This window comes from Schistocerca serialis, chromosome 5 (assembly GCF_023864345.2).
Source record: "Schistocerca serialis cubense isolate TAMUIC-IGC-003099 chromosome 5, iqSchSeri2.2, whole genome shotgun sequence".
Classification (NCBI taxonomy): Eukaryota; Metazoa; Arthropoda; class Insecta; order Orthoptera; family Acrididae; genus Schistocerca; species Schistocerca serialis.
The window spans coordinates 392889582-392901959 of NC_064642.1; positions in this window are offsets into that span (position 1 = coordinate 392889582).

The window sequence follows — 12378 nt, forward strand, 5'->3', positions numbered from 1 at the left end:
AACAGAGGGACCGTAAAGAATATGGTGATAAAGTACAGTACTACCTCTAATGTCATTCTAATTGTAGAGACCATCGTACTCGACAGTCCAGACATTGTCTGAGAATAGAAGTTAAAGACACTCTTCGATCACTACAAGGTCCATTTTTGACGAGTCTTTGATTTCAGTGTTTTAGCTTCATATGGCACTAATCACTCGATTTGCCACTTTCCCCGTTACTACACTCATTAATCAGAAAAATATTTCTCTAATTAACATAAATAAATACTTTGGAAGCATAATATGCTATTTATCTTATAAGGCTGTTCTCTGTATTTCTTCTTCCTTATGCAGATATAGGATTTTTGCTTCATACTTCATCTTCTGCCCACATGTACTTACATTATCTTTTCCTTCCTTTTTAATTGCTAATTGACACTTATATTCCCTAAACCTGTGTTTCCACACGTTCGCATTGGTTTGCTTGAAATGCAAGACGTTCACTTTACTATTGCTCCTCATCTCTTGTCAAAGATACACCACGTGTTAATCGCTTAAGATACACTGAATAGCCAAAGAAACTGGTACATCTGCCTAAAATCGTGTGGGGCCCCCGCGAGCACGCAGAAGTGCCGCAGTATGACGTTGCATGGACTCGACTAATGTCAGAAGCAGTGTTGGAGGAAACTGACTCCGTGAATTCCGCAGGGCTGTTCATAAATCCGTAAGAGTGCGAAGGGGTGAGAAAGTCTTCTGCACAGTACTTTGCAAGGCATCCCAGCCATGCTTGATAAAATTCACGTCTGGAGAGTCTCGTGGCTAGCGGAAGTGTTTAACCTCAGAAGAGTGTTCCTGCAGCCACTCTGTAGCAATTCTGGACTTGTGAGGTGTCGCGTTGTCCTGATGGAATTGCCCAAGTCTGTCGAAATGCACAATGGATGTAATGGATGCAGGTGCTCAGACAGGATGCTTACGTACGTATCACCTGCCCGAGTATATCTAGACGTATCAGGGTTTCCATATCACTCCAACTACACACGCCCCTCACCATTACAGAGCCGCCACCAGCTTCAACAGTCCTCTGCTAACAAGCAGGGTCCATGGATTCATGAGGTTGTCTCCATACCCGTACACGTCCAGCCGTTCGATACAGTTTGAAATGAGACTTGTCCTACCAGGTAACATGTTTCCAGTCATCAACAATCCAACCTCAGTGCTGACGGGTCCAGGAGAGGCGTAAAGCTTTGTGTTGTGCAGTCATCAAGGGTACACGAGTGGGATTTCGGCTCCGAAAGCCCATATCGATGATGTTTCGTTGAGTGGTTCTCACAGTGACACCTATTGATGGTCCAACACTGAAATCTACAGCAATCTGCGGAAGAGTTGCACTTCTGTCACGTTGAACCATCCTCTTCAGTCGTCGATGGTCCCGTTTTTGCTGGATCTTTTTCCGGTCGCGGCGATGTCGTGATTTGGTTTTTTACCGGATTCTTGATATTCACGGTTCAGTCGTGAAATGGTCGTACGGGAAAATCCCCACTTCATCGCTACCTCAGAGATGCTATGTCCCATCGCTCTTGCGCCGACTGTAACACAATGTTCAAACTCACTCAAATCTTGATAAGCTGCCATTGTAGCAGCAGTAACCGATCTAACAACTGCGCCAGACACTTGTTGTCTTATATAGGTGTTTCCAACCGCAGGGTCGTCTCCTGTCTGTTTACCTATCTCTGTATTTGAATACTCATCCCTATACCAATTTCTGTGGCGTTTCAGTGTATTATGTTGGCTTATATCTTTATTTCTCCAGTTTAATTATCCATATAGTTTGCTGTGATACTTGGCTTCTAATAATAGCTCAGTTTATAGTACGAGTACTGTTTGCGGTTAGCCTGTATTGCCAATGACTTTCATTTCAGTATATGCTGTTTCATATAATGAGGGAGCTCTAGATGAAACTTGTACCTGAGTATCACGTGACGGAAACAGGAAACTTTAGTCACATTTCAGAGTGGAGTACTGCTGTTACAAAGACAGACATATGACAATTTTCGTCTGTTGAGAATACAGAGGAAATGATTTTGTTGTGGTAATTTATACAACAGAAAAACCACTCAAACTTAATGAAATGCAGTGCTATGTTTGCAATATCACCTAACACTCTGTGGCCCGACAGAAATCAAGCTCAGCAGCTTATACGTTTGTGATTGTCTGTCTGGGAGTAAAAACAAACATGAGCTCATACACGCTCTATTCTGTAGAGGACGCCTCTGAAGATACGCTACGCGTGCTATACATCGGGAAAATAAAATCTCTGCGAAACGCAGCAAGCAGTGTGAAAAAAGAAGAAGCTCCACGATTTACAAGCTCACTAATCAAACAACCCGTGTAGAGTACGTATGAAGCAATGTGAAAAAAGAAGATATTCCACAGTTTACAAACTCGCTGACGAAATAACTCGTGTAGGGTACGTATGAGTTACGTAGTCTCTGCCACGTGACGCTCACAGCACGCTTTTAATTTCTACTCTGGTATAATTTTAGACCTTGGAAAACCTCATTGGTTACATAATTAGAAGATTACATTTTAATCAGATATCAAATGAATACTGATATGCCGCAAAGAGAATGAGGGAGAAGGAGAAAATGGGAGGATGGTGAGAAATGGAACGTTGTGATGAGGGTTGGAAGGAAAGGTATATATAGGGATTTATATCATCATTGGCGCGTGGGAGTTGGATGAAATCCAGGCGAGAGATGGTGGATAAGGCTTGTAGGTGAGTGAAAAGTGGAATATGGATGTAGCTGGGAGCTGGATTGGTTATTAGCGGGTAGAAAATTGGGTTCTGGGACTCAGTTTTGCGGTTAATATAATCGATCAGAAGAGGCTCTAGGAAGAGAAGAAGTTGTGGGAAGTGGCTGTGTTAGTACAGCGTGCGAGTTGTGGAAGGTAGGCTGATGCGGAAGGCGAGGTGGAGTGCATGTCTTTCCGGGATTTCAAGGGACATACAGAATTTAGGCACCTACTGGAGGCTGTGCCTAGCATTATGCAGCCAACAGGAAAAAATGGAAATGAGCGTTTGGTGTCATTGGCCGGGAGGCCCCTTGCGGGACAGGTCCGCCCGCCTTGGTGTAGGTCCGATTACTTTCGACGCCACATTGAGCGACCTGCGCGCCGGATAGGGATGAAACGATGATGAAGACAGCACAACACCCAGTCCCCGAGCCAAGAAAATCCCGGCCCCGGAGGACGGCAATCCGTCACGCTGACCACTGAGCTATCGGGGCGGACACCCAACAGAAGGAAGTACGTTTGTGACTATATGCTGTGCGGACTGTGTTTGTCCTTCGATAGCAACACCGCTGGATTCCTGGTGCGTGCGCTGCCCCGGGGCGTAGTTGGTGCCCCTGCTTAGAGCCGGTAACATACTGTTTGAATAAAGCACTGTGCCGTGACATGCAATACCCGTATTGTACTGCCGGACCACGGTATTATTCCACTTGGACTCCCGTGGCCATTGTCGGACAAACTTGGTGACGTCATAGTAAACAAGTGCAGTGGTGGTGACAAAGGAAAGTGCATCGCATTGTGTATATTATCAGGTGGTCCAGCGTGTCTTGGTGAAGTATCGAAATAAAAACTCATGATAATCCAACCGAAGCGCTTCTCTTACGGGTGCACTAATGTTGTGTTCGACTGATAAAAACAACACTCTCCGGAAGAGACAAGTGCGGGCAACGTATAGGCAACCCTGCAGAACGGAGGCGGCTGGCTGAGAGCTGACGCACGCGGCCTACGGTTGATGTGCAACATCTACAAGTGTAGTTGTAATCACAAACGATGGCGTTCGCGTTTAGGCTCGTTCTGCACATGTACTGAGAGTTCTGCTTTCAATATCGTACCCAATACGAGCATTAAATGTGACAATAGCGAGTTATTTAGTCAAATTTTTATTCCATTTGTTATGAGTTGTAATGGCTCAAGAAGGTGGTAAGCGACAGATTTTACGCAAGCTAGTGACATAAATTGCAGAATATACACACAAATCAAGAGCAAAGCACGTGTACGCGCGTACTGTAACTGTCGCTTGGAACCAGAGCAATGCAATCCTCATCCATGCCTCGAGTGAGCGAACTGCCATCGGTCGTGGATCGGATTACAGTATTATGTCCTACGGATAAAACCAGTTCCTTCTAATAGGGGTAGCTTTGTGAGACGATACCCGCATACATGTACTATCATACTCAAAAGTATCCGAACGAGCTGAACTACGTTTCCCTGTGATTTACATGCAAAGCACATAACACAGCTGTCTTCCAGGTCCTCTAATTTTCTTCTTTTTAGTATGGTCGTTTGGCTATACAAAATGGCTTCCACAAGAGATCACTAAAGAACACTGCTTCTTACAGTAATTAGTCCAGATTTAAATCAAAACCACGATGTTCCACTAACAAGACACATGTCGTTAGACATAAGAAGGTTCTTAACGCTTGTATACTCAGTTTTATTACAGTAAATGACAGCTGAAGACCACTACCACACTCATTAGAATATCTGTTAACTAACTCCATCGCGTAAATCAATTCAGCAATCATGGGAAAAAATTAAATATTTTTATGAGCAAGAAATTTTGATACAATATTTGGACTCCTCAAGTTCTCTGACAATTCGAAGTATTTTTGCCCATTAAAAGGTTTTCCAGCACCTGTAAAACGTCCTTTTTGATACCAGTGGTTCGTCATAAACCGGATGTTGAGGAAACCAGCTAAAATCAATGTCATTAACAACGGCAAGCGCTCAAGAGAAAAATCGAATCACCAGTAATTCTCTGTATTAATGATTGAGCAATTACATGTCCACACTTCCTGAACATCAAACAACATGACGATTCTTATTGTTCATCATCTATATTGATACCAAACACCTATTGCCACTGTAACTAAGCAAAGCTTTTGTGCCTGCTCGAGACTCGATCACAGCTACCTTCGTTAGTCCTGAATAGCCATAATGAGCGTGAACCATCAAAGTTTTCACCAGTATCAGTTATCAAATGTGAAATTAAAAATTTTTGAGCGCTGGCTGGAATCCTGTCAAGGCCCTTAGTTCGCTGTTAACTAATCACGGAATATGTTTAACATAATTACAAATAACAAAGTTTGCAAGTATCTAAAATGAAGTGCCATAATGTAAAGGTTTGTTACGGGGACTAGAAGGCAGCACGCAATCATATTGTTAACTACATAAAATCAGATTTTAGTTATCGAATTTTTTCATCAGCAGCAAGGTATTTGAGTTTGAAATGTGGGTAAAGTTTTTTTGAATGACTGGAAATCGAACCCGGCACCTACCGCCGTCATTCTCTATCCACGAATTGTTTCCTCACCAGAAGTGAGATGTATGTGATCAACTAGAAATAGCGGCACATATCGTTAGTGATGACAACACATGAAGAGACATTAAAATTAGAAAATTATTTATCACTAGTAGTTTGGTGTACATATGCTAGGACTTCAAAAGAAATCATGAATATTTTTGTGCTGAATGGGAATCCGAACCCACATATTTACCTTCCGTGGAGACCTATAAGAGTCTGTAATATTGTGGGTAAACAAAGCACTATGGGACTTAACTTCTAAGGTCATCAGTCCCCTAGAACTTAGAACTACTTAAACCTAACTAACCTAAGGACATCACACACATCCATGCCCGAGGCAGGATTCGAACCTGCGACCGTAGCGGTCGCACGGTTCCAGACTGTAGCGCCTAGAACCCCTCGCCCACCCCGGCCGGCTGTGGGTAAACAACAAAATGATCGAATTATATTGTTCTGCATGGGCAAGACAGCACGAAAGAAGAGACCCCAGTCCAAAACCAAATTTTCAACGTCTCAGGTTCAAACAAAATAAGAAACCTGTGATCTAAAGTGGCCATCAGCTCATTAAATAAAATAAAGTTTATAGCGTAAGGTCCAACATAAACATAAACACAAAACCGACTCTGCCTCCGTTGGTAGCGGAAGGATATGATGTCTATGTTTTTGCACTATGGTGCAACCTGGTGTTCTTTACTTGGTATTATCGCCATTGGCTTCCTCATTCTTCTGCTGCTTCATGCTTGCTTGAAAGAAGCATTTCATGCTTCTTGGTCACTTTTAGAAGCAGTTGCCCAAAATATTTTGTTCACAGCAAATGACTGCGGCGTTCTGTGGAAAGTGGACTTTAATGATTACCTATTTAGCTCATTGCATGTCTAGGGAATACTTCTCAGGTTAATATCGGACATCTCCAGTTATTTGTAAATTACGTTAAAACTCAATTAACTGATAACGACGTTACTTCCCAACAGAAATTTCGCTGCACTACTTCTTTTACTTGCACGTAGCCGGCTTGTAAAACACTAAAACTGGCAGTAAAAACAATTTTCAAAGCCGTAGGACGTTAATGTCATCTGTTAAATGTCGAGATCGTTCTCTCTGGATGACTTGGCCCATGTCACTTATTTCAAATAGTTGTTGTAGTGGTATTCAGTCCTGAGACTGGCTTGATGCTGCTCTCCATGCTACTCTATCCTGTGGAAGCTTCTCCATCTCCTAGTACTTACTGCAACCTACATCCTTCTGAATCTGCTTAGTGTATTCATCTCTTGGTCTCCCTCTACGATTTTTACCCTCCACGCTGCCCCCCAATGGTAAATTTGTGATCCTTTGATGCCTCAGAACATGTCCTACCAACCGATCCCTTCTTCTAGTCAAGCTGTGCCACAAATTCCTCTTCTCCACAATTCTACTCAATACCTCCTCATTAGTTATGTGATCTACCCATCTAATCTTCAGCATTCTTCTCTAGCACCACAGTTCTAAAGCTTCTATTCTTTCTTGTCCAAACTAGTTATCGTCCATGTTCCACTTCCTTACAAATCCTTTCAGAAACGACTTCCTAACACTTAAATCTATACTCGATGTTAACAAATTTCTCTTCTTCAGACACGCTCTCCTTGCCATTGCCAGTCTACATTTTATATCCTCTCTACTTCGACCATCATCAGTTATTTTGCTCCCCAAATAGCAAAACTCCTTTACTACTTCAAGTGTCTCATTTCCTAATCTAATTCCCTCAGCATCATCCGACTTAATTCGACTACAGACACTGTCCATTCCGTTCAACTGCTCTTCAAAGTCCTTTGCTGTCTCTGACAGAATTACAATGTCATCGGCGAACCTCAAAGTTTTTATTTCTTCTCTATGAATTTTAATACGAAGATCAACTCTTTTCCGGTTCAATAAACTCATTTTACGTTATTCAAGTTGACATTTTCGAGGAATTCAACCTTGCATAACTCACATCCGTCTCAGAGGCCTTAGACTTAGTCGCGAAACAGAAATTCTAGCAGTTTCAATAAACTGATGTAGCGAAGATTGTTTACCAAAGCTTTTCCTCACCCGAAAATATGCAAGTGATTGGTTGGGCTCTAAGACTATACTCCAACAGTAATTTCGTGTGCAAGCAAACCATACTGACTCTGCATCATTTCAGACCCCAGGTACTGCAACGTCATACTGACACCAACAATGTGCTGCTACTACCAACTTCATTATTCGTTTCACTTGATTTTGGGACCACTGAAATGAAAGTGACCTTCCAATATGAGGGGGTTCATTTCGTTCGTCCATTCCTTTTGGGAAATTAGTCTTCTGGTCAGCGAGCTATTCCTTTTCTGCTATTCACAATAAAGTGCCTGGCAGAGGGTTCAATGAACCACCTTCAAGCTGTCTCTCTACCCTACCGTTCCACTCTCGAACGGGACGCGGGAGAAACGAGCACTTAAATTTTTCTGTACGAGTCCTGATTTCTCTTATTTTATCGTGATGATAATTTCTCCCTATGTAGGTGGGTGCCAACACAATGTTTTCGAAATCGAAGGAGAGAACTGGTGATTGAAATTTCATGAGAAGATCCCGTCGCAACGTAAAACGCCTTTGTTTTAATGATTGCCACTCCAATTCACGTATCATGTCTGTGACACCATCTCCCCTATTTCGCGACAGTACAAAACGACCTGCCCGTCTTTGTACTTTTTCGACGTCATCCGTCAGTCTCACCTGACGCGGATCCAACACCGCACAGCAATGCTCCAAAATAGGGCGGACAAGCGTGGTGTAAGCAGTCTCTATAGTAGACCTGTTGCACCTTCTAACTGTTCTGCCAATGAATCGCAGCCTTTGGTTTGCTCTACCCACAATATTATCTACGTGATCGTTCCAATTTAGATTATTTGTAATTATAATCCCTAAGTATTTAGTTGAATTTACAGCCTTCAGATTTGTGTGACTTATCACGTAATCGAAATTTAGCTGATCTTTTTTTTTAGTAATCATGAATAACTTCACAGTTTTCCTTATTCAGGGTTAATTGCCACTTATCGCACCATACAGACATCTTATCTTAACCATTTTACAAGTCGTTTTGGTCATCTGATGATTCTACAAGACGGTAAATGACAGCATCATCTGCAAACAATCTAAGACGGCTACTCAGATTGTCTCGTATGTCGTTAATATAGATCAGGAACAATAGAGGGCCTATAACACTTCCTTGGGGAATGCCGAATATTACCTCTGTTTTACTCGATGACTTTCCGTCTATTACTACGAACTATCACCATCCTGGCAAGAAATCACGAATCCAGTCGCACAACTGAGGCGATACTCCGTAGGCACGCAGTTTGGTTAGACGACGCTTGTGAGGAACGGTGTCGAAAGCCTTCTGGAAATCTAAAAGTATGGAATCAATTTGACATCCCATGTCGATAGTTCATGAGTATAAAGAGGTAGTTTTGTTCCACAATAACGATATTTTCTGAATCCGTGCTGACTATGTGTCAATAAATAGTTTTTTTTTTTCGAAGTACTTCGTAATGTTCGAGTACAGTATATGTTCCAAAACCCTACAGCAAATCGACGTTAGTGATATAGGCCTGTAATTCAGTGGATTACACCTACTTCCCTTTTTGGATATTGGTGTGACCTGAGCAATTTTCCGGCCTTTAGGTACGGATCTTTCTGTGAGCGAGTGGTTGTATATAACTGCTAATTATGGAACTATTTTATCAGCATACTTTGAGAGGAACCTGACTGGTATACCATCTGGACCGGAGGCCTTACCTTTATTAACTGATTTAAGCTACTTCCTTACTCCGAGGATATCTACTTCAATGTTTCTAATCTTGGCAGTTGTTCCTGACTGGAATTCAGGAATATTTACTTCGTCTTCTTTGATGAGGGAGTTTCGGAAAATCGTGTTTAATAACTCTGCTTTAGTGGCACTGTCATCAGTGACTTCACCTTTGTTATCGCGCAGTGAAGGTATTGATTGCGTCTTGCCACTGGTGTGCTTTATGTATGACCAGAATCTCTTTGGGTTTTCTGCCAGATTTCGAGACAGAAGTTCCTTGTGGAAATTATTAAAAGCATCTCGCACTGAAATACGCGCCATATTTCGAACTTCTGTAAAACTTTGTCAATCTCGGTGATTTTGCATTCTTTTAAATTTGGCATGCTTTTCTCGTTGCTTCTGCAACAACGATCTGACTTGTTTTGCGTACCATCACTCATTAATTTATGTGGTATATACCTCTCAATTGCTGTCGATACTACCCCTCTGAAAACTTTCCTCAACTTTTCTACACTTACATGATCAGATCGGAAGGTGTGAAGACTGTCTCTTAAAAAGGCGTTAAGTGCATTTTTATCAGCTTTTTTTAAATATATATACTTTGCATTTCTTTTTGATGGTTGTAGGTGTTACGGTATTCAGCCTAGCAGCAACTGCCTTGTGGTCGCTGATCCCTGTATTTGTCACAACAGTCTCTATTTGTCCTGGATTATTTGTTGCTAAAAGGTCAAGTATGCTTTCGCAACCATTTATGCTTCGAGTGGGCTCATGAACTAATTGTTCAAAATAATTTTCTGAGAAAGCATTCAGTACAATTTCGGATGACGTTTTATGCCTGCCGCTGGCTTTAAACGTATAATTTTTCCAGCATATCGAGGGTAGATTGAAGTCACCACCGACTATAATTGTATGAGCTGGGTACTTATTTGAAATGAGACTCAAGTTTTCTTTGAACTGTTCAGCAACTATGTCTTCTGAGTCGGCGGTCGGTAAAATGATCCAATTAATAGTTCAGTCCGATTGTCAGGTATAACCTCTACAAACACTATTTCACATGAACTATCTACTTCAATTTCGCTACAAGGCAAACTACCTCTGGCAGAAACAAATACTGTATCACCAACTGTATTTAATCTATCCTTTCTGAACACTGTTAGATCGTTTGAAAAAATTTCGGCTGAACTTGTTTCTGGCTTTAGCCAGCTCTCTGTACCTATAACTATTTGAACTTCAGTGCTTTCTATTAGGGCTTGGAGCTCTGATTCCTTCCCAACACAGCTACGACAATCTACAACTACAGTACCAGTCGTTTCTACAACTACCTAAGTGTGTTCTACCTGCCCACTTTTAGACTGACGTCCCTTCCGTGGTTCCCTGAGACCCTCTAACCTAAAAAGCAGCGCAATCCCTTCCACACAGCCCCCGCTACCCGTGTAGCCACCTCCTGTGTGTAGTGGACTCCTGACCCTATTAAGCGGAACCCGGAAACCCACCACCCGATGGCGCAAGTCAAGGAATCTGCAGCCTACACGGTCACAGAACCTCCTGAGCCTCTGATTTAGACCCTCCACTCTGCTTTGCACTAAAGGACCACAATCGGTTCTATCGACGACGCTACAGATGGTGAACTCCGCCTTAATCTCGGAAGCAAGAATGGCAGTCTTTGCCATTTCCGCTAGCCGCCCGAAACCAGACAGAATCAGCTCCGATCCAAAGCGACCCACGTCATTGGTACCGACATGAGCCACCACCTGCAGTTGGCTGCACCCTGTACTCTTCATGGCATCCGGAAGCACCCTTTCCACATCCGGAATGACTCCCTCCGAAATTCACGGAGTGCATACTGGCTTCCTTCCCCTCCTTGGCAGCCATGTTCCTAAGGGGTCCCATTTCGCGCCTAACGTTGTAGCTTCCAACTACCAGCAAATCCACCTTCTGTGAATGTCCAGACCTTGCGGACCGAGAAGCTTCCTCTGGAACAAAAAATGGTTCAAATGGCTCTGAGCACTATGGGACTTAACATCCATGGTCATCAGTCCCCTAGAACTTAGAACTACTTAAACCTAACTAACCTAAGGACAGCACACAACACCCAGCCATCACGAGGCAGAGAAAATCCCTGACCCCGCCGGGAATCGAACCCGGGAACCCGGGCGTGGGAAGCGAGAACGCTACCGCACGACCACGAGATGCGGGCCCTCTGGAACAGGGTGGACGACTGCATCCGACTCAGAGACATCGTCAGCCACAGATAACGCCGGAAACCTGTTCGTCAAACGAAACGGATAAGCCCTACGATCGGCCACTCGGAAAGTTTTTCGCTGCCTGCCAGACTTTGGAATGATCTCCCACTCGACCACGGGTGAGGGGTGAACCTCTGTGCAGGCAGTACCCGGGGTGGCCACAGCAGTGGACCGATTGGAGGACACGTGGGATGTGCCCGACGTCCCTCGCATCCCCGCGTTCGATCCTCCACAGTGACTCCCCTTGGCAGCAGCCTCAAGCTGTGTGACGGAAGCCCAAGCAGCCTAGAGCTCTGAGCGAAGGGTCGCCAACTCAGCTCGCATCTGTACACAACAATCACAGTTCCTATCCATTACTGCAGTCGCTCCCGCCGGCCGCGGTGGTCTCGCGGTTCTAGGCGCGCAGTCTAGGGGACTGATGACCACAGCTGTTAAGTCCCATAGTGCTCAGAGCCATTTGAACCATTTGAATTTGCAGTCGCTCCTGTATGAAGCTCGTAAAAATATGTAACAAGCGAACGGCGCACTCGCCTTATTAGTAGCAGGAACTAGCGGTGCGCTCTCGCTGACGGTCTAACCGACACAAAGCAGTAAACAAGATAAATGTAAAAGTGTAAAACAATGAAATGTGTGGCTGCTGAAACCCACGTTAACCTGGTAAAGTAAAATGAATCTCGTAAATGAAGCCTGTATAATTGTGCAATAGGCAACAAAGGTGAAGAATGGATAAAATTCTGCTTACAAAAATAGATCAATTTCTATGTGAAAGAAGGACTAGGGAAAGAAATATATATATATATATATATATATATATATATATATATATATATATATAACTTTCTCTGCCAATTAGGATAAAAATGTCCAACTGTCGGGACGTCGGTAGTCCAAGTTAAAATGCAGGGATCATCACACCTAGTAGGAAATCTAGATTAAGGATAAAGCAGTAAATTAGACGGATGTAAATGTATAGAACAATGATATAG